Source organism: Capricornis sumatraensis, chromosome 11 (genome assembly GCF_032405125.1).
Source record: "Capricornis sumatraensis isolate serow.1 chromosome 11, serow.2, whole genome shotgun sequence".
Classification (NCBI taxonomy): domain Eukaryota; kingdom Metazoa; phylum Chordata; class Mammalia; order Artiodactyla; family Bovidae; genus Capricornis; species Capricornis sumatraensis.
The window spans coordinates 10,138,702-10,156,452 of NC_091079.1; positions in this window are offsets into that span (position 1 = coordinate 10,138,702).

Genomic DNA, 17,751 nt, shown 5'->3' on the forward strand with positions numbered 1-17,751 from the left:
AACGGCAATATAAGAATTGGAGAACTGGGGAAGGCTTCACCACGTACGTGATGCTTAAACTTGGTTATAACAGATGTCGGAAGCTTTCAAGTGAATAGGGTGAGAGAGGAGCAGACAGAACAGTTTGAAACAAAATATGTACATACTTCTCAAAATGCATGGTCTGTGCTGGAAGCAGTGGGCCTGGGAGGGACAGGAACCAGCATGTGCATGAAGAAGATGAACAGAGGAGAGGAAACAAGATGAAGAAGAAGGACCAGGAGGCTAAAAGCTTTGTAGCCAAACTACATAGTTGGAATTTTTCCCTTTGGGCATAGAGAGCCGCCAGAAACCTTTACATGGAGAAAAGACCTGATTAGCTTAGTTTTCTGTAACTACAGCAGCAAGCTGGAGAAGGGGATGGGGGAAATTTTATCGTGAGAACAGACTACAGACAGCTTGTAAAAACAGTCCAGAGAAGATATGTTGAGAGCCTATTTTAAGCCAGTAGCATAGGGTTTGGGAGAGACAGAATCAAATGATGTTTTAAAATTAGAAGCAGCAAGATTTAGCAGCTGACTGTATGCAGGGGTTGAGAGGAAGGAGGTGAGAACAACAGGGAGGTTTCCAAATTGGGAGACAGGTAAATGGTGATGCCATTAGGCCAGATCAAAATAGAAGGGACAGCACAGATTTGGGGTCGGAGGAGAAACGGTGTTTGTTTGAGGGCATGTTCAGTATAAGGTGTCCCCAGGTCTAATGGGACATCACATAGCTCTTGTCTAGAGAGAATCTGGTGCTGGTCACTGGGAGTCCTCTGCATTTAAATGGTCATAGGAGTCATAGGGTGGGTGAGATTCCCTGGAGGAAAACATAGACAATCCCGAAGACAAAACTCTGGGCGTTGCCAGCCAAATGAGTGGACAGAGAAAGGTGACATGTGGCCAGGAAGAGAACAGAGACCTTTCAAGGAGGGGTTTCTGAGAAGTAAGCATGCGTAATCAGCTGCTCAGTTGTATCCAACTCTTTGCAACTCCGTGGACTAGAAGAGTGAACAGCAATGCTAGCTGTTCTGGAAAAGTCATTTAGTTTTAGGCAACACACACAGCATGTAGTCACGGGTCCGTACTGTGCACTGTTTTCCTGCATGACTGGCCCCTAGCCAGGAACAAGGGAAGAGGAATCATCTGCTGAGGTGCCCCAGGGCCTGTGATTGCGATTTAGATAAAATGTTGAGGGAGAGGTGGAGATGTTTAGAAGAAAAAGAAGACGTAGGCTCATGGGTAGGAAGCAGAGCTTACGTGAAGCGTGGGCAGGAGAGGGGAGGACAGGGAGGGAGGTGTCTGAGCTGCTTGGGAGAGGCCAGGTAGAGCAGCCCAGTGACCAAAGGCTCCCCAGGAACAGAGGCAATCAGGAGTCCTTAGGAAATGGATGCTGACAGCTAAAGAAGACAGGTCTGATGGAAGCTCCCAAGGAGGAGCAGGAACTGGTACTGATGAGTCTAGGATGTCATGGTGTCTATAGATGCTCGTGGCTGGAAGTGAGGTTGAAGGTTTGTTTCTGCAGATTCTTAGAGAAGGGAGGTCCCTTTAGGCTCTGAAATTCTGTTTCCAGTTGGGGAGAAAAAGATGAGAAACAGTTTAGAGAATTTGAACACAATGGAGCCAGTGTTCCACAGAGGACACCATAAAAGAGAGACAGTGGGAGGGTGGGGAAGTGAGTCTGGGAGGAGCGACATGGACAAGAGGGAGCTTGAGGGTGGAGGTGGCATGTCTGCTGAGAGCTGTGAAAACAAGGGTAAGAGCAGATGGAACCACTGGGTGTTGACAGTCCCTACAACAAGCTCAAAGGTAAATTCTACTGAACTCACTATTCATGTCAGAAAATGGCAGCCAGGATGGGCTAATTCATGCTGAGTAACAAACAACCCCTAAATCGTAATGATGTCAAACAGCATGGTGATGCTATAGCATGTGCATTGGCTTGGTAGGGACTCTGCTCCACACTCCAGGACCAGATGACTCTGTCATCTTTCAGGGAAAGGCAAGATGACAACTGCCATAGGGCTTCCCTGGTGGCTCAGCAGTAAAGAATCTGCCTGCCAATGCAGGAGATTCGAGTTTGATCCCTGGGCTGGGAAGATCTCCTGGAGAAGGAAATGGCAACCCATTCTTGCCTGGAAAATCCCATGGATAGAGGAGCCTGCTGGGCTACAGTCCACGGGGTTGCAAAGAGTCAGATGCAACTGAGCGACTAAACAATGACAACAACAGCTGTCTTAAGGCTTCTCCCTAGGGATGCACACCTGCTCCCAGTCTCAACCCACTGGCCAGAGCAAGTGCATGACCCCTCCTAATACCAGGGGGACCAGCAGTGCAAGTTGACTGTGTACCTAGAAGGACAATTGAAATTCTTGCTGCCCATTCCAGAAACCAGGGCTCAGAGATGTGGAGTACTTTGTTGAAAGTTGTCTAGATATTTAGTAGCATAACTGACATTTGTGGTACATTTTTTGGCATCCAGGCCCTGCTCTTTTCATAAGCTGTGCTACCCGCTCAGGATGGAAAACCGTATAGAACAAGTTAGGTTCAGCAATAACAAAAAATAAAGAGAAGCCAGGAGCACTGAAGCCAGAGGCGCACACACACATACTCAGCGATACGTAAACATACACAAGACAAACCACCACAAAGAGCAGAAACCCAGATTTTATTTTTGTTTTGTTTTCAGCCTTACACGCGTTCCATCAGCGTCTGTGTGCTTCCTGTAATCAGCCAACCTGGTGTGGGGCACTCTGCACTGATGATTAGGGACACGTGGACTTGACGGTGAGCAGGCTGTTCTCTGTGTTGCCGGCGTGTGACTTCCAGATGCTTGCCCCCAACCTGCCTCCTGAATGTGTGGGTTTGAGTAAGTTTCTCAAGAGCTCACAACATCGCACTCTTCAATGTAGGGGAACATAAATTTCCAAAGTCTTTCTTTAAAATTGAAGTATAGTTGATTTTCAATGTTGCGTTACTTTCAGGTGTATAGCAAAGTGATTCAGTCATATGCATATTCTTCTTCAAATTCTTTTCCCTTATAGGTTATTATAGGATGCTGAGTATAGTTCCCTGTGCTATACAGTAGATCCTTGTTGGTTATCTATTTTATATATGATAGTTTGTATATGTTAACCCCAAACTCTATTTTATATATGATAGTTTGTATATGTTAACCCCAAACTCCTAATTTATCCCTTCTAATTTTCTCCTTTGGGAACCAGAAGGTGGAGAAACATAACGTTTTAAGTAACTTTGAAAGGTAAGAATCTGGGGTAGGGCTAGCTAGAGAGCTTGAGAATGACGGTACACAGTTCCATACTTTAAATGGGTAACTAACGAGGACCTACTACATAGCGCAGGGAACACTGCTCAATATTATGTAACAACCTAAACGGGAAAAGAATTTGAAAAAGAATAGATGCATGTATAACTGAATCACTTTGCTGAACACCTGAAACTGAAACAACATTGTTGATCAGTTACACTCTAATATATTAATAAAATAAAAATTTTAAATATAAATATCAAAAAATAAAGTAAAAAAGGGGAATCTAATATACAAAAATATGTCTGTATTTGCCCTCATTCACTTCTGGTCTGGATCATGTTATATTCTATTGAGTCTTTTACCCTTTCCCCACTTAACATTACGTCTTACAGAGTTTCTGCTTGTCAACTTAGAACTGGACATGAAACAATGGACTGATTCAAAACTGGGAAAGGAATATGTCAAGGCTGTATCTTGTAACCCTGCTTATTTAACTTCTAGCAGAGTACATTATGTGAAATGCCACAAGCTGGAATCAAGATTGCTGAGAGAAATATCAATAACCTCAGATATGCAGATGACACCATCCTTATGGCGGAAAGTGAAGAGGAACTAAAGAGCCTCTTGATCAAAATGAAAGAGGAGAGTCAAAAAGCTGGCTTAAAAACTCAACATTCAAAAAACTAAGATCATGGCATCTGGTCCCATCACTTCATGGCAAATAGGTGGGGAAACAATGGAAACAGTGACAGACTTTATTTTTTGGACTCCAGAATCACTGCAGATAGTGACTGCAGCCATGAAATTAGAAGATACTTGCTCCTTGGAAGAAAAACTATGACCAACCTAGACAGCATATTAAAAAGCAGAGACATTATTTTACCAACAAAGGTCTGTATAGTCAAAGCTATGGTTTTTCCAGTGGCCATGTATGGATGTGAGAGTTGGACCATAAAGAAGGCTGAGCGCTGAAGAATTGATGCTTTCAAATTGTGGTGCTGGAGAAGACTCTTCACTGAAAGTCCCTTGGACTGCAAGGAGATCAAACCAGTCCATCCTACAGAAAATTAACCCTGAATATTCATTGGAAGGACTGATGCTGAAGCCAAAGCTCCAATACTTTGGCCACCTAATGTGTAGAGCTGGTACATTGGAAAAGACCCTGATGCTGGGAAAGATTGAAGGCAGCAGGAAAAGAGGATGAGATGGTTGGATGGCATCATCGACTCAGTGGACATAATTTTAAGCAAACTCTGGGAGATGATGAAGGATAAGGAAGCCTGATGTGCTGCAGTCCATGGGGCCGCAAAGAGTTGGACATGACTGAGCGACTGAACAACAACTTACAAAAATCTTGAGTAATCAGAAATGCATGGTCAATTTCAAGCCTTGAAACAATCACAACAGCGAAGCTCATCTGTAGTCAGATTTTCTGCTTTCACACAGGTAGCCTGGGCAGTGATGTGATACAACTCAGTCAGGCCAGTTATTTGAGGGAAGACTCAAAGATACTTGACTAAAGGCCATGTCACCATAAGTAGGAGACACAGACACAAGCCAAAGGCTGTTTGTTCTGCCATTTTTCAAGCATACTGGGCATTTATTGACTTTGTCCTCCCAGAATCCAGCCCTGCCTCTGCCAGGAGAAACACCCCAGATTATCCTTGCGGCAATCACCCCCTTCATCTGTTGAATCCAGTTATGAAGGAGAGGCTGTCACCCAAGGTCCCTGTACCTCCGGGGGCATGTGACTGAATTAGGTCATTCAGACACTGTCCTCTTGGAAGTTGAGTGTGAGAGGAGTAACCCCAAAACAGAGACAGCTGGAGATGGCTCATCCCTGTAGATTTCTCTGCACCTATTTGATCCTGCTCCCTGCATCCTCACAGCTGAACACCTGTCCTTTCTGGAGGCTGACTCTGTAACCTTCCTGTGGGTTCCTTGCCTGCCCCAATAAGACTGCGAATTCATTCCTGTTTTGTTTTTATTGTTGTTGTTCAGTTGCTCAGCTGTGTCTGACTCTTTGTGACCCCATGGACTGCAGCATGCCAGGCTTCTTCGTCCTTCACTCCCTCCTGGACTTTGCACAGATCCACGTCCATTGAGTTGGTGATGCTGTCTAACTGCCTCATCCTCTGCCGCCCCCTTCTCCTCCTGCCTTCAATCTTTCCCAGCATCAGGGTATTTTCCAAGGAGTCAGTTCTTCCCATCAGGTGGCCAAAGTATTAGAGATTCAGCTTCAGCATCAGCCCTTCTAGTGAATATTCAGGGTTGATTTCCTTTAGGGTTGACTGGTTTCATCTTAGATATAAAAATCAAACTAGAACTGATTTATATGGAGCACCAAAATTATTGATAATGAGCTGTGTACCATTTGGTGGAAATGGAGGGGGTGCGTCCTTGAAGAACTCAGCCTCTTCAGAGGAGCCTATTCGTTTTCTTCCAGTCCTCTGAGCTGGGTAACCTTGGTGGGACGAAACATTTTATACATGAAATTTTCTGTTGTTCTCATTCTTGACCTTTTTACCAAAATGGTTCGTATTATCTCAGTAATTTTAAACAAGAAGTAGCATCATTTTTTAGGACAAAGGGAAAGGAAATAGCCATAGGTTTATTTTTAATTGTCTTTAAAATATTATTTATCCTTTAGCACCTTAGGATAGGCAGAGATTTCTTAGGACATGAGATGCACTGGCCATAAAAGAAAAAAGATTGAAAATCTGAGTTTATTAAAATTTAGAAGTTCTGCTCTTCAAAAGATACCATTAAGAAAGTGAAAAGGCACTGTACATGTTAAATTTACACAATGTTTAAGGGAAACATTGCGTGTCAAGTTATATTTCAAAACAGTTGCCTAGGGGAAATGTAAAATTTGAAACATATATACTAATGTATATGAATATATACATATACATATGTTTTTGGTTGTGTTGAAGGGCTTGCAGGATCTTAGGTCCCCGATTAGGGATTTAAGCCAGGGCCTCAGCAGTGAGAGTGCAAAGTCCTAACTACTGGACCTCCAGAAAATTCCCTGGAAAATATATTTTAAAAAAGAAGATAAAGAGGCAAGCAGTAGATTTGGAGAAAATATTTGTAAGGCACCATAAACAGAACTTATTGAGAGAATATAAAAGGAACTCCTGCAATCAATAATAAAAAGACAAACGACCCACTGAAAATGGCAAAAGACTTGAGACATGTCAAAAAGAAGATACATGAATGACCAGTAAGCACATGAAAAAGTCTTCAACATCACTAGTCATTATGGGAGTGTACGTGAAAACCACAGTGAGGTTGCCACTCGCCCACCAGAATGAATAAAATAAAATGACTTGACAATACCAAATATTAAGTAGGTTGTGAAGCAAGTAATACTCTATAGCTGGGCAGAATATGAGATATTATAGCCATTTTTTAAAGAATATTTTATTTTTATTTATTTATCTGGCTGTGCCAGGTCTTCCTTACTGTACCAAGGGAAGCCTGGCTGTGGCGAGTGGGGGTTCCTCTCTTGTGGGGCGCAGGCGTCTCATTGCGGAGGCTTCTCTTGCTGTGGAGCTCGGGCTGTATGACATGCAGGCTTCAGTAGTTGTGAGATGTGGGCTCCGAAGTCGTGGCTCCTGGGCTCTGGGGCACAGGCTCAGTAGTCGTGGCACACAGACTTAGTGGCTCCACGGCAGGTGGGATCTTCTTGGCTCAAGGATCAAACCGTGTCTCCTGCATTAGCAGACAGATTACTCATCACTGGCCGTCTCAGGAGGGTCTCGAACTTACACAACCTTTCCAGCCACAACTGTTACTATGATCTCTATCCCAAGAGTTACAGGAAGTTAGTGGAGTGCTTCAAACTCAGGACTGGCATGATCAGATTTATGTCTGAGAAACAGCCATTCCTGGCAGCAGGGCAGGGAACAGACTGGACGCAGGGAGGGCAGTCAGGCATCCTTAGTGGGGGTCTGAGTGGGATAATGAAGACTGGACTGGAGTACTGGCCGTGGAGATGGTCACAAGTGGGTGGGCTTGAGACGTGCTGAGAAGGTGAAAGCAACAAGACCTAGTAATGGACAACAGGGGCAAGGGGGAAGAAGGAGGGGTCAGGGACGACCCTGAAGTTATGTTCTGGGGATGTAACATGCAACAGTGAAATTCCAGCTAACAATATTGTGCTGTCTATTTGGAATTTGCTAAGAGGATAAATCTTAAATGCTATCAGCACAAAAAGAAAGAAAGGAGGAAAGAAATTGGGACTTTGTGAGGTGATGGATATGGTAGTTAGCTAGATTATGGTACACATTTCACAATGTATGCATGCACATATATACATAGCAAATCATGTAGTTGGACCCGTAAATATATACAACTTTAAATTATCAGTTCTATCTCAAAGCTGGGGTGAGGGGGAACCATGAGTGAGATTTCGGCCTTGTGCAGCTGCATTCATGGTATTCATTGAGTGAACACCAAAGCAGGAGTATGTTTAGGTAATCCTGAGCCTGAGAGCCTGTGAAATATCCAATTGGAGGTGCCAGGCAGGAGGTGGACATCTGAGCCAGGAGCTTGGTGGAGGAGGGCTGAGCTGAAGGTACAGACTCATGGCTCAATACTGCATTTAAAAAGCTGTGGACCTGGATGAAATCAGTGATGAGGGAGAGCTGACTGAAAACAAAGAGGACTGGGACTGAGACTTTAAGATCATCAATAGTTATTGACCATCAAGCTAAGCTCGATTCCCTGGTGGCTCAGAGGTCAAGCATCCTCCTACCGGTGCAGCAGACGTAGGATCCATCCCTGGATGGGGAAGATCCCCTGGAGGGAGAAATGGCAACCCACTCCAGGATTCTTGCCTGGAGAATCCCATGGACAGAGAGGCCTGGTGGGCTACAGTGCATGGGGTCGTAGAGAGTCAGACACGACTTAGGAACTAAGACAACAGCAACAAGCATGATTATGGGGACTTCCCTGGTGACCCAGTGGCTAAGACTCCACACTCGCAGTGCAGGATGCCTGGGTTCTGTCCCTGGGAACTAGATCCCACACACTGCAGCTACGGGTTCAAATGCAGCAACTAAACAGTCCCCATGCCTCAACTGAAAGAACCCACCACAAAGACTGCAGATTCCACATGCTTCAGTTAAAGCTTGGCACAGCCAAATAAACAGATAAATATATATATTTTTTAAAAAGCCAAGCATGGAGAAGGGAATGGCAACCCACCCCAGTATTCTTGCCTGGAGAATCCCCATGGACAGAGGAGCCTGGCAGGCTACAGTCCATGGGGTCGCGAGAGTCAGACACGACTTAGTGACTAAAACCAACCAACCAACCAAGCATGATGAACCCACACAGGTGACTAAGAAAGAGCAGCCAGAGACATAATCTTTCACTTTATTCACCTAACATTTTGTGTAAGAAGTCACCCCCAGATTTAGTACCTTAGAACAGCCGCCACCTGACTGCTCACAAGCCTGTGGGCCAGCACCCACCTGCTCTTGGCTGGCTGGTTCTGTGGTGTCACGTCCGGTCCCCCATGCCCCTGTGGCCATCCAGAATGCCCCAGCTTGGGTGGCTGGTGCAGGCTGGCCTGGCTGACCCATCTGGTGGCTCAGCTGGGGTTGTAGCCACGTGTTCCAGGAAACAAACTCACTCAGAAGGACAATGCAGATAGTGGAGTGCAGTTTATTACACCGGCAGGCCCAAGGCAGTCTCCTCTTAGCCAAGGACCCTGACCAGTTTTTGTGAAAACCTCATATACCCTAAGTGTACGTGCCCAAACCCACCTCCCCAAATTCCCTGAAACTAGTCTGAACAAAGGAAAAGAACCTGTGATTCACATGCCTTAAGCCTAGGCAGTTGACAGTGGGCAATTATCAATAGGCCTGTGGTCATACCCCAATAAGCAGAATGTATGATTCTATTCGGTTACACAGATAATTAGGATAATCTTTACCAGGGGCCTGGTTTTCCAGTTGGTATGTCGTTTCCATAGATACTGGGCATAGAGCTCAAGGTCCACAGTCCAGCCCAAGATGGAGTCCTGCTTTTAAGATGGAGTCTGTTCTGTCTGTTTCCTCCTTCAGGGTGGCTGGGATGACTGGGCCAGTCAGGTCTCTCTCCTCACCGGTTTTCTCTGTCACATGGCAAAGGCAGAATTCCGAAGAACAAATCCCAATACACTAAGGTCACGTTGGCTGATATCGTATTGACCAGATCAAATTCCATGTGCAAACTTGAGTCAAAGTAGGAGAAGAGATGGGAGGAAATCTGTGTCTACCTGAAAGCACAGGTGCTGGGAAGGGTCCCGTGGGGATCAACAGGGGTCACAACCTACCAGTGATTCTCTGCTGAGGAGCGTGCCTACAAGGATGACGACCTTCCCACCACGGCTCCAGGAGTTCTCACCCAAGGATACTACTTACTCTTCTGGCTAGTCAGGCTGGTTCTCCACTGGTGAAGTGAAGAGTCTCGCTGCAGCCTCTGCTGGAGGCTCCTTCTCCACGTCCCAGGCTTCTCGTCTGGTTGATTCCACCCATCTTTCTGGCTCATCCCAATTGTCACAGGTTTGTTCATTTTATTCCCTCCCATCCCCACAACAGTCCTACAACAATAGCCACATCTAATTCTAATCTCAGTTTCCCCATGAAGCCTCCTTAGATGACTTTGGCCTTCATGGTGTTCACCCCTCAAAGGAAAGGCCTTGTGAATGGGTTTTAGTCCTAGCCTCTAACTTGAGAAAGTAATGAAGACACATGTGTGAGAACAAGAGGTCAGGGTTGCTACCAAGCAGGGCCCTCGGCACAAGGACCTTCTGAAGCCCTGGTCCTGTAATCACAGGAAACAGCCTTCCTTCAGCCTCCAGGACCTTCCCTGACTTCCAGTGGGCAGATTCAATCAGTTGTTAATCAGTGAAGGGAGGGGATAAGGAGACAAGGGAGAAACAGTAGGAAACAACAGCGCAGCCTAGGGCATGGTCCCGGGTCTCTATCAAAGGCCACACACAGCAACATCTTTGAGATGTTTTGCAGATAGTGAAAACCCCTCCAGGTGGGAGAAGTCCACAATTAACGAGGAATGCTGCCCAAAGCTTGCAGACCCCAGGCTAGTTGGAACCAAAAGGCTGCTGATGCTGACTCCCACCTACCTCACCACCAGCGATCAGAAGAACATCCATGAGCTGATCGTGCCCTCTCTGAACTCTTCACTAACGCCCTCCAGGTGGGGGACACACAGTTTTGAGAGCATTAGCCCAATGTGTTCCCCTTTGCCTGGCAAAGCAATAAAGCTTTTCTTTTCTACTTCACCCAAAACTCTGTCTTGGAGATTTACACCAGTGGCAGGGTACAGAGGTCAGCTGTGGCAGTTTCAGGTTCAGGGGTCCTATCCTCTCTTGCCCTAACTTGTAAAGTTGTGTCGGGTTATATACTTGAGTGATGCTGGTTACAATGGACCCATCTCCAGCAGTGATAAAGAATCACATTCCCACAGAGCACCGTGGTGGGGAGAAGTCATTTGACAAGCAAGCCACCAAACAAGTGCTTCTCGGTATCTGCTTTTTAAAATAAAAACAGATACTATTCCAATCAACCTACAATACCAATTAGTCATATAAATGGTTAGTCAGCCTCATTTTAGAAAAGGCCAGCTGTTGTGGAAAACTCATGGTAACAAAAAGACAAACATAATATTACTCCCCAAGCTATTTTCACATGGCCTCCTAGAGAGGCAACAGGCATCTCAGTGATGCACGTAACCTAGAATTTTCTTCAGACATATCTGAGGCTCTAATCAGCCAGATCCTGTTCTGGGAGTAAATGAATCCCAAATACAAGCAAGGCATCTGCAAAGGGCTTAACTCTTACAAGACTCCTGACCTCAGAAACATTCTGGAACAACCAATATGGTTAGATTGAATTGAATAGAGAGGGAGCAAAACATTCTGAGTTACAGTGGTCATTTGGGAAAATCTAAATATGCTTTCAGATGACCTATTTACACTTAAATAATTTGGAGGTGACAGAGAGTCAGGGATCCTCAACCCATTTCCAGCTTGTGTTCTCTCCTGCAGTGATTAATTCATCCCTCATGCAATACCTGAATCTTCACCTTTCTTCCCTGCTAAGAAATTCTCAGGCATTTCTATTGTGAGGCTGTTTAACAGAAAATAAGTTCATAAAGGTAATTTCCTGTGAGGCTGGTCTTTGTATTTTTTCACCTTCTAATAATATATATATTTTTTATGCACAGTGGTCTTAGTAACAAAAATTCAAATAGGTCAATGACTCATTTTTGGTTCGTTTGTTAGAAAGTGGGGGGAATGGAGGAAAAAGCAGAGAAATGGAAAATGATTATATTTAGATAATTTTAGAAACATTTTAACTGGAATGAAATTCAGTGACGAATCTTCAGATTCAGTTCAGTTCAGTCGCTCAGTCGTGTCTGACTCTTTGTGACCCCATGGACTGCAGCACACCAGGCTTCCCTGTCCATCACCAACTCCTGGAGCTTGCTCAAACTCATGTTCATCTTGTCGGTGATGTCATCCAACCATCTCATCCTGTGTCGTCCCCTTCTCCTCCTGCCCTCAATCTCTGCCAGCATCAGGGTCTTTTCAAATGAGTCAGCTCTTCACATCAGGTGGGCCAGAGTATTGGAGTTTCAACTTCAGCATCAGTCCTTCCAGTGAATATTCAGGACTGATTTCCTTTAGGATGGACTGGCTGGATCTCCTTGCAGTCCAAGGGACTCTCAAGAGTCTTCTCCAACAACTCAGTTCAAAAGCATCAATTCTTCACTGCTCAGCCTTCTTTATAGCCGAACTCTCACATCCACACAGAACCACTGGAAAAATGATAACTTTGTCTAGACAGACCTTTGTTGGCAAAATGATGTCTCTGCTTTTTAATATGCTGTTTAGTTTGGTCATAGCTTTTCTTCCAAGGAGCAAGCGTCTTTTAATTTCATGGCCACAGTCACAATCTGCAGTGATTTTGGAGCCCAGAAAATAAAGTCTGTCACTGTTTCCATTGTTTCCCCATCTATTTGCCATGAAGGGAGGGGACTGGATGCCATGATCTTCATTTTTTGAATGTTGACATTTAAAAAAAAATTATTTATTTTTTAATTGAAGGATAATTGCTTTACAGAATTTTGCTGCTTCCTGTCAAACCTCAACATGATTCAGCCAGAGGTATACATATATCCCCTCCCTCTTAAACCTCCCTCCCATCTCCCACCCCTTCTCACCCCTCTAGGTTGATACAGAGCCCCTGTTTAGTTTCCTGCGCCATACAGCAAATTCCTATTGGCTATCTATTTTACATATGGTAGTGTAAGTTACCATGGTACTCTTTCCATACATCTCACCCTCTCCTCCCCTCTCCCCATGTCCATAAGTCTATTCTCTATGCCTATTTCTCCATTGCTGCCCTATAAATAAATTCTTCAGTACCATTTTTCTAGATTCCCTATATATGCATTAGAATATGATATTTATCTTTCTATTTCTGACTCACTTCACACTGTATAATAGGCTCTAACTTCATCCATCTCATTAGAACTGACTCAAAGGCATTTCATTTTGTGACAGAGTAATATTCCACTGTGTATATGTACCAAAACTTCTTTAACCATCCATCTTCAATGGACATCTAGGTTGCTTCCATGTTCTAGGTATTGTAAATAGTGCTGCAATGAACAATGGGATACATGTGTCTCTTTCAATTTTGGTTTACTCAAGATATATGCCTAGGAATGGGATTGGTGGGTCATATGGTGGTTTTATTCCTAGTTTTTAATGATTCTACATACCGTCTTCCATAGTGGCTGTATCAGTTTACACTCCTACCAACATTGTAAGAGAATTCCCTTCTCTCCACACCCTCTCCAGCATCTATTGTTTATAGACTATTTGATGATGGCCATTCTGACTGGTGTGAGATGATATCTTATTGTAGTTTTGATTTGCTTTCTCTAATAATGAGCGGTGTTGAGCATCTTTTCATGTGCTTGTTAGCCATCTGTATGTCTTCTTTGGAGAAATGTCTGTTTTGGTCTTTTCTCCACTTTTTGATTGGGTTGTTTGTTTTTGTGGTACTGAGTTGTATGAGCTGCTTGTATATTTTGGAAATTAACTCTTATTCAGTTGTTTCATTTGCGATTATTTTCTCTCATTCCAAGGGTTGTCTTTTCACCTTGCTTATAGTTTCCTTTCCTGTGCAAAATCTCTTAAGTTTAATCAGGTCCAATTGTTTCCTTTTGTTTTTATTTCTGTCACACTAGGAGAAATATCAATAACCTCAGATATGCAGATGACAACACCCTTATAGCAGAAAGTGAAGAGGAACTAAAGAGCTTCTTGATGAAAGTTAAATAAGAGAGTGAAAAAGTTGGCTTAAAGCTCAACATTCAGAAAACGAAGATCATGGCATCTGGTCCCATCACTTCATGGGAAATAGATGGGGAAACAGTGGAAACAGTGTCAGACTTTATTTTCTGGGGCTCCAAAATCACTGCAGATAGTGACTGTAGCCATGAAATTAAAAGATGCTTACTCCTTGGAAGGAAAGTTATGACCAACATAGATAGCATATTGAAAAGCAGAAACATTACTTTGCCAACAAAGGTCCATCTAGTCAAGGCTATGGTTTTTCCAGTGGTCATGTATGGATGTGAGAGTTGGACTGTGAAGAAAGCTGAGCACCGAAGAAATGATGCTTTTGAACTGTGGTGTTGGAGAAGACTCTTGAGAGTCCCTTGGACTGCAAGGAGATCCAACCAGTCCATTCTAAAGGAGATTAGCCCTGGGATTTCTTTGGAAGGAATGATGCTAAAGCTGAAACTCCAGTACTTTGGCCACCTCATGCGAAGAGTTGACTCATTGGAAAAGACTCTGATGCTGGGAGGGATTGGGGGCAGGAGGAGAAGGGGACGACAGAGGATGCAATGGCTGGATGGCATCACCGACTCGATGGACGTGAGTCTGAGTGAACTCCGGGAGTTGGTGATGGACAGGGAGGCCTGGTGTGCTGCGATTCATGGGGTCTCAGAGTTGGACATGACTGAGTGACTGAAATGAACTGAACTGAACTGAACTGATAAGTCAAAGCAAGATCCTCTATGATACATCTCCTCAGTTCAGTTCAGTTCAGTCACTCAGTCGTGTCTGACTCTGCGATCCCATGAATCGCAGCTCGCCAGGCCTCCCTGTCCATCACCATCTCCCGGAGTTCACTCAGACTCACGTCCATCGAGTCAGTGATGCCATCCAGCCATTGCATCCTCTGTCGTCCCCTTCTCCTCCTGCCCCCAATCCCTCCCAGCATCAGAGTCTTTTCCAATAAGTCAACTCTTCGCGTGAGGTGGTCAAAGTACTAGAGTTTCAACTTCAGCATTTTGTCTATGTTTCCCTCTAGCATTGTATAGTTTCTGGTCTTACATTTAAGTCTTTAATCCATTTTGAGTTTATCTTTGTGTACGGTGTTAGGAAGTGTTCTATTCATTCTTTTACATGTAACTGTCCAGTTTTCCAGCACCATTTATTGAAAAGTCTGTCTTATCCCTATTCTATATTCTTGCCTCCTTTGTCAAAAATAAGGTACCCATAGGTGCATGGGTTTATTTCTGGGCTTTCTATCTTGTTCCATTGGTCCATATTTCTGTTTTTGTGCCAGTACTGTACTGTCTCAATGACTGTACCTTTGTAGTATAATCTGAAGTCAGGAAGGTGGAGTCCCCCAGCTCCATTCTTCTTTCTCAAGACTGCTTTGGCTATTTGGAGTCTTTTGTGTTTCCATATGAATTGTGAAATTTTTTGTTCTAGTTCTGTGAAAATGTCATTGGTAATTTGATAGGGATCGCATTGAATCTGGAGATTGCATTTGGTAGTATAGTCATTTTCACAATATTGATTCTTCCTACCCAGGAACATGGAATATCTCTCCATCTGTTTATATCATCTTTGATTTCTTTCATCAGTGTCTTATAATTTTCTGTGTACAGTTCTTTTGTTTCCTTAGGTAAGTTTATTCATAGATATTTTATTCTTTTTGTTGCAATGGTGAATGGGAATGATTCCTTAATTTGTCTTTCTGATTTTTCATTGTTAGTATATATAAATGCAAGTGATTTCTGTGTATTGATTTTGTATCCTGAGACTTTGCTAAATTCAATGATTAGCTCTAGTAATTTTCTGATACTATCTTTAGGGTTTCCTATGTACAGTATCATGTCATCTGCAAACAGGGAGAGCTCTGCTTCTTCTTTCCAATCTGGATTCCTTTTATTTCTTTTTCTTCTCTGATTGCTGTAGCTAAGACTTCCAGAACTATGCTGATTAATAGTGGGGAAAGTAGACACCCTTGTCTTGTTCCTGATCTTAGGGGGAATGCTTTCAGTTTTTTACCATTGAGAATAATGTAAGCGCAGGTGGCAGCGGCGGTGGGCCGGCGCAGTAAGTGCAGCTGAGAGCTACCCCACATCCGAGGTCAGGGGCAGCAGCCTAGAGTGCCAGGCTGCGATGGCGCAGGAACGGCCAAGAGGAGCTACAATGCATCCGAGGGCAGGGGCAGCGGCCGAGCGGAGCTACCCGGCGTCCAAGGTCGGAGGTGATGGCCGGGAGGAGATACCCCGTGTCTGAGGCCAGGGGCAGTGGCCAGGAAGAGCAACCCTGCATCCGGGGTTGGGGCAACGGCCGAGAGGAGCCAACCCGCGTCTGAGGACAAGGGCGGCAGCAGGAAGGAGCAACCCCACGCCCAAGGCTAGGGGCGGCGGCTGGGAGGGGCAACCCCACGTCCAAAGAGTGGTGGCTGTGCGGGCGCAGGAGGGCCTAGAGGAGCCATCCCATCCCGAAGGTCAGGAAGGGCAGCGGGAGGTGATACCCCTCATCCAAGGTAAGGAGCAGCGCTGTGCTTTGCTGGAGCAGCCGTGAAGAGATACCCCACGCCCAAGGTAAGAGAAACCCAAGTAAGATGATAGATGTTGTAAGAGGGCATCAGAGGGCAGACACACTGAAACCATACTCACAGAAATCTAGTCAATCTAATCCCACTAGGACCACAGCCTTGTCTAACTCAATGAAACTATGGCCATGCCCACGGGGCAACCCAAGACAGGCGGGTCACGGTGTAGAGGTCTGACAGATTGTGGTCCACTGGAGAAGGGAATGGCAAACCACTTCAGTATTCTTGCCTTGAGAACCCCATGAACAGTATAAAAAGGCAAAATGATAGATACTGAAAGAGGTACTCCCCAGGTCAGTAGGTGTCCAATATGCTACTGGAGGTCAGTGGACAAATAACTCCAGAAAGAATGAAGGGTTGGAGCCAAAGCAAAAACAATACCCAGCTGTGGATGTGATTGGTGATAGAAGCAAGGTCCGATGCTGTAAAGAGCAATATTGCATAGGAACCTGGAATGTCAGGTCCATGAATCAAGGCAAATTGGAAGTGGTCAAACAAGAGATGGCAAGAGTGAACGTCGACATTCCAGGAATCAGCAAACTAAAATGGACTGGAATGGGTGAGGAGTTTAACTCAGATGACCATTATATCTACTACTGTGGGCAGGAATCTCTAAGAAGAAATGCAGTAGCCATCATGGTCCACAAAAGAGTCCGAAATGCAGTACTTGGATGCAATCTCAAAAATGACAGAATGATCTCTGTTCGTTTCCAAGGCAAACCATTCAATATCACGGTAATCCAAGTCTATGTGCCAACCAGCAACGCTGAAGAAGCCGAAGTTGAACGGTTCTATGAAGACCTACGAGACCTTTTAGAACTAACACCCAAAAAAAGATGTTGTTTTCATTATAGGGGACTGGAATGCAAAAGTAGGAAGTCAAGAAACACCTGGAGTAACAGGCAAATTTGGCCTTGGAATGTGGAATGAAGCAGGGCAAAGACTACTAGAGTTTTGCCAAGAAATTGCAAACACCTTCTTCCAACAACACAAGAGAAGCCTCTACACATGGACATCACCAGATGGTCAACACCAAAATCAGATTGATTATATTCTCTGCAGCAAAAGATGAAGAAGCTCTATACAGTCAACAAAAACAAGACCAGGAGCTGACTGTGGCTCAGATCATGAACTCCTTATTACCAAATTCAGACTCAGATTGAAGAAAATAGGGAAAACCGCTAGACCATTCAGGTAGGACCTAAATCAAATCCCTTATGATTATACAGCGGAAGTGAGAAATAGATTTAAGGGCCTTATCTGATAGATAGGGTGTCTGATGAACTATGGAATGAGGATTGTGACATTATACAGGAGACAGGGATCAAGACCATCCCCATGGAAAAGAAATGCAAACAAGCAAAATGGCTGTCTGGGGAGGCCTTACAAATCGCTGTGAAAAGAAGAGAAGTGAAAAGCCGAGGAGAAGAGGAAAGATATAAGCATCTGAATGCAGAGTTCCAAAGAATAGCAAGAAGAGATAAGAACGCCTTCTTCAGTGATCAAT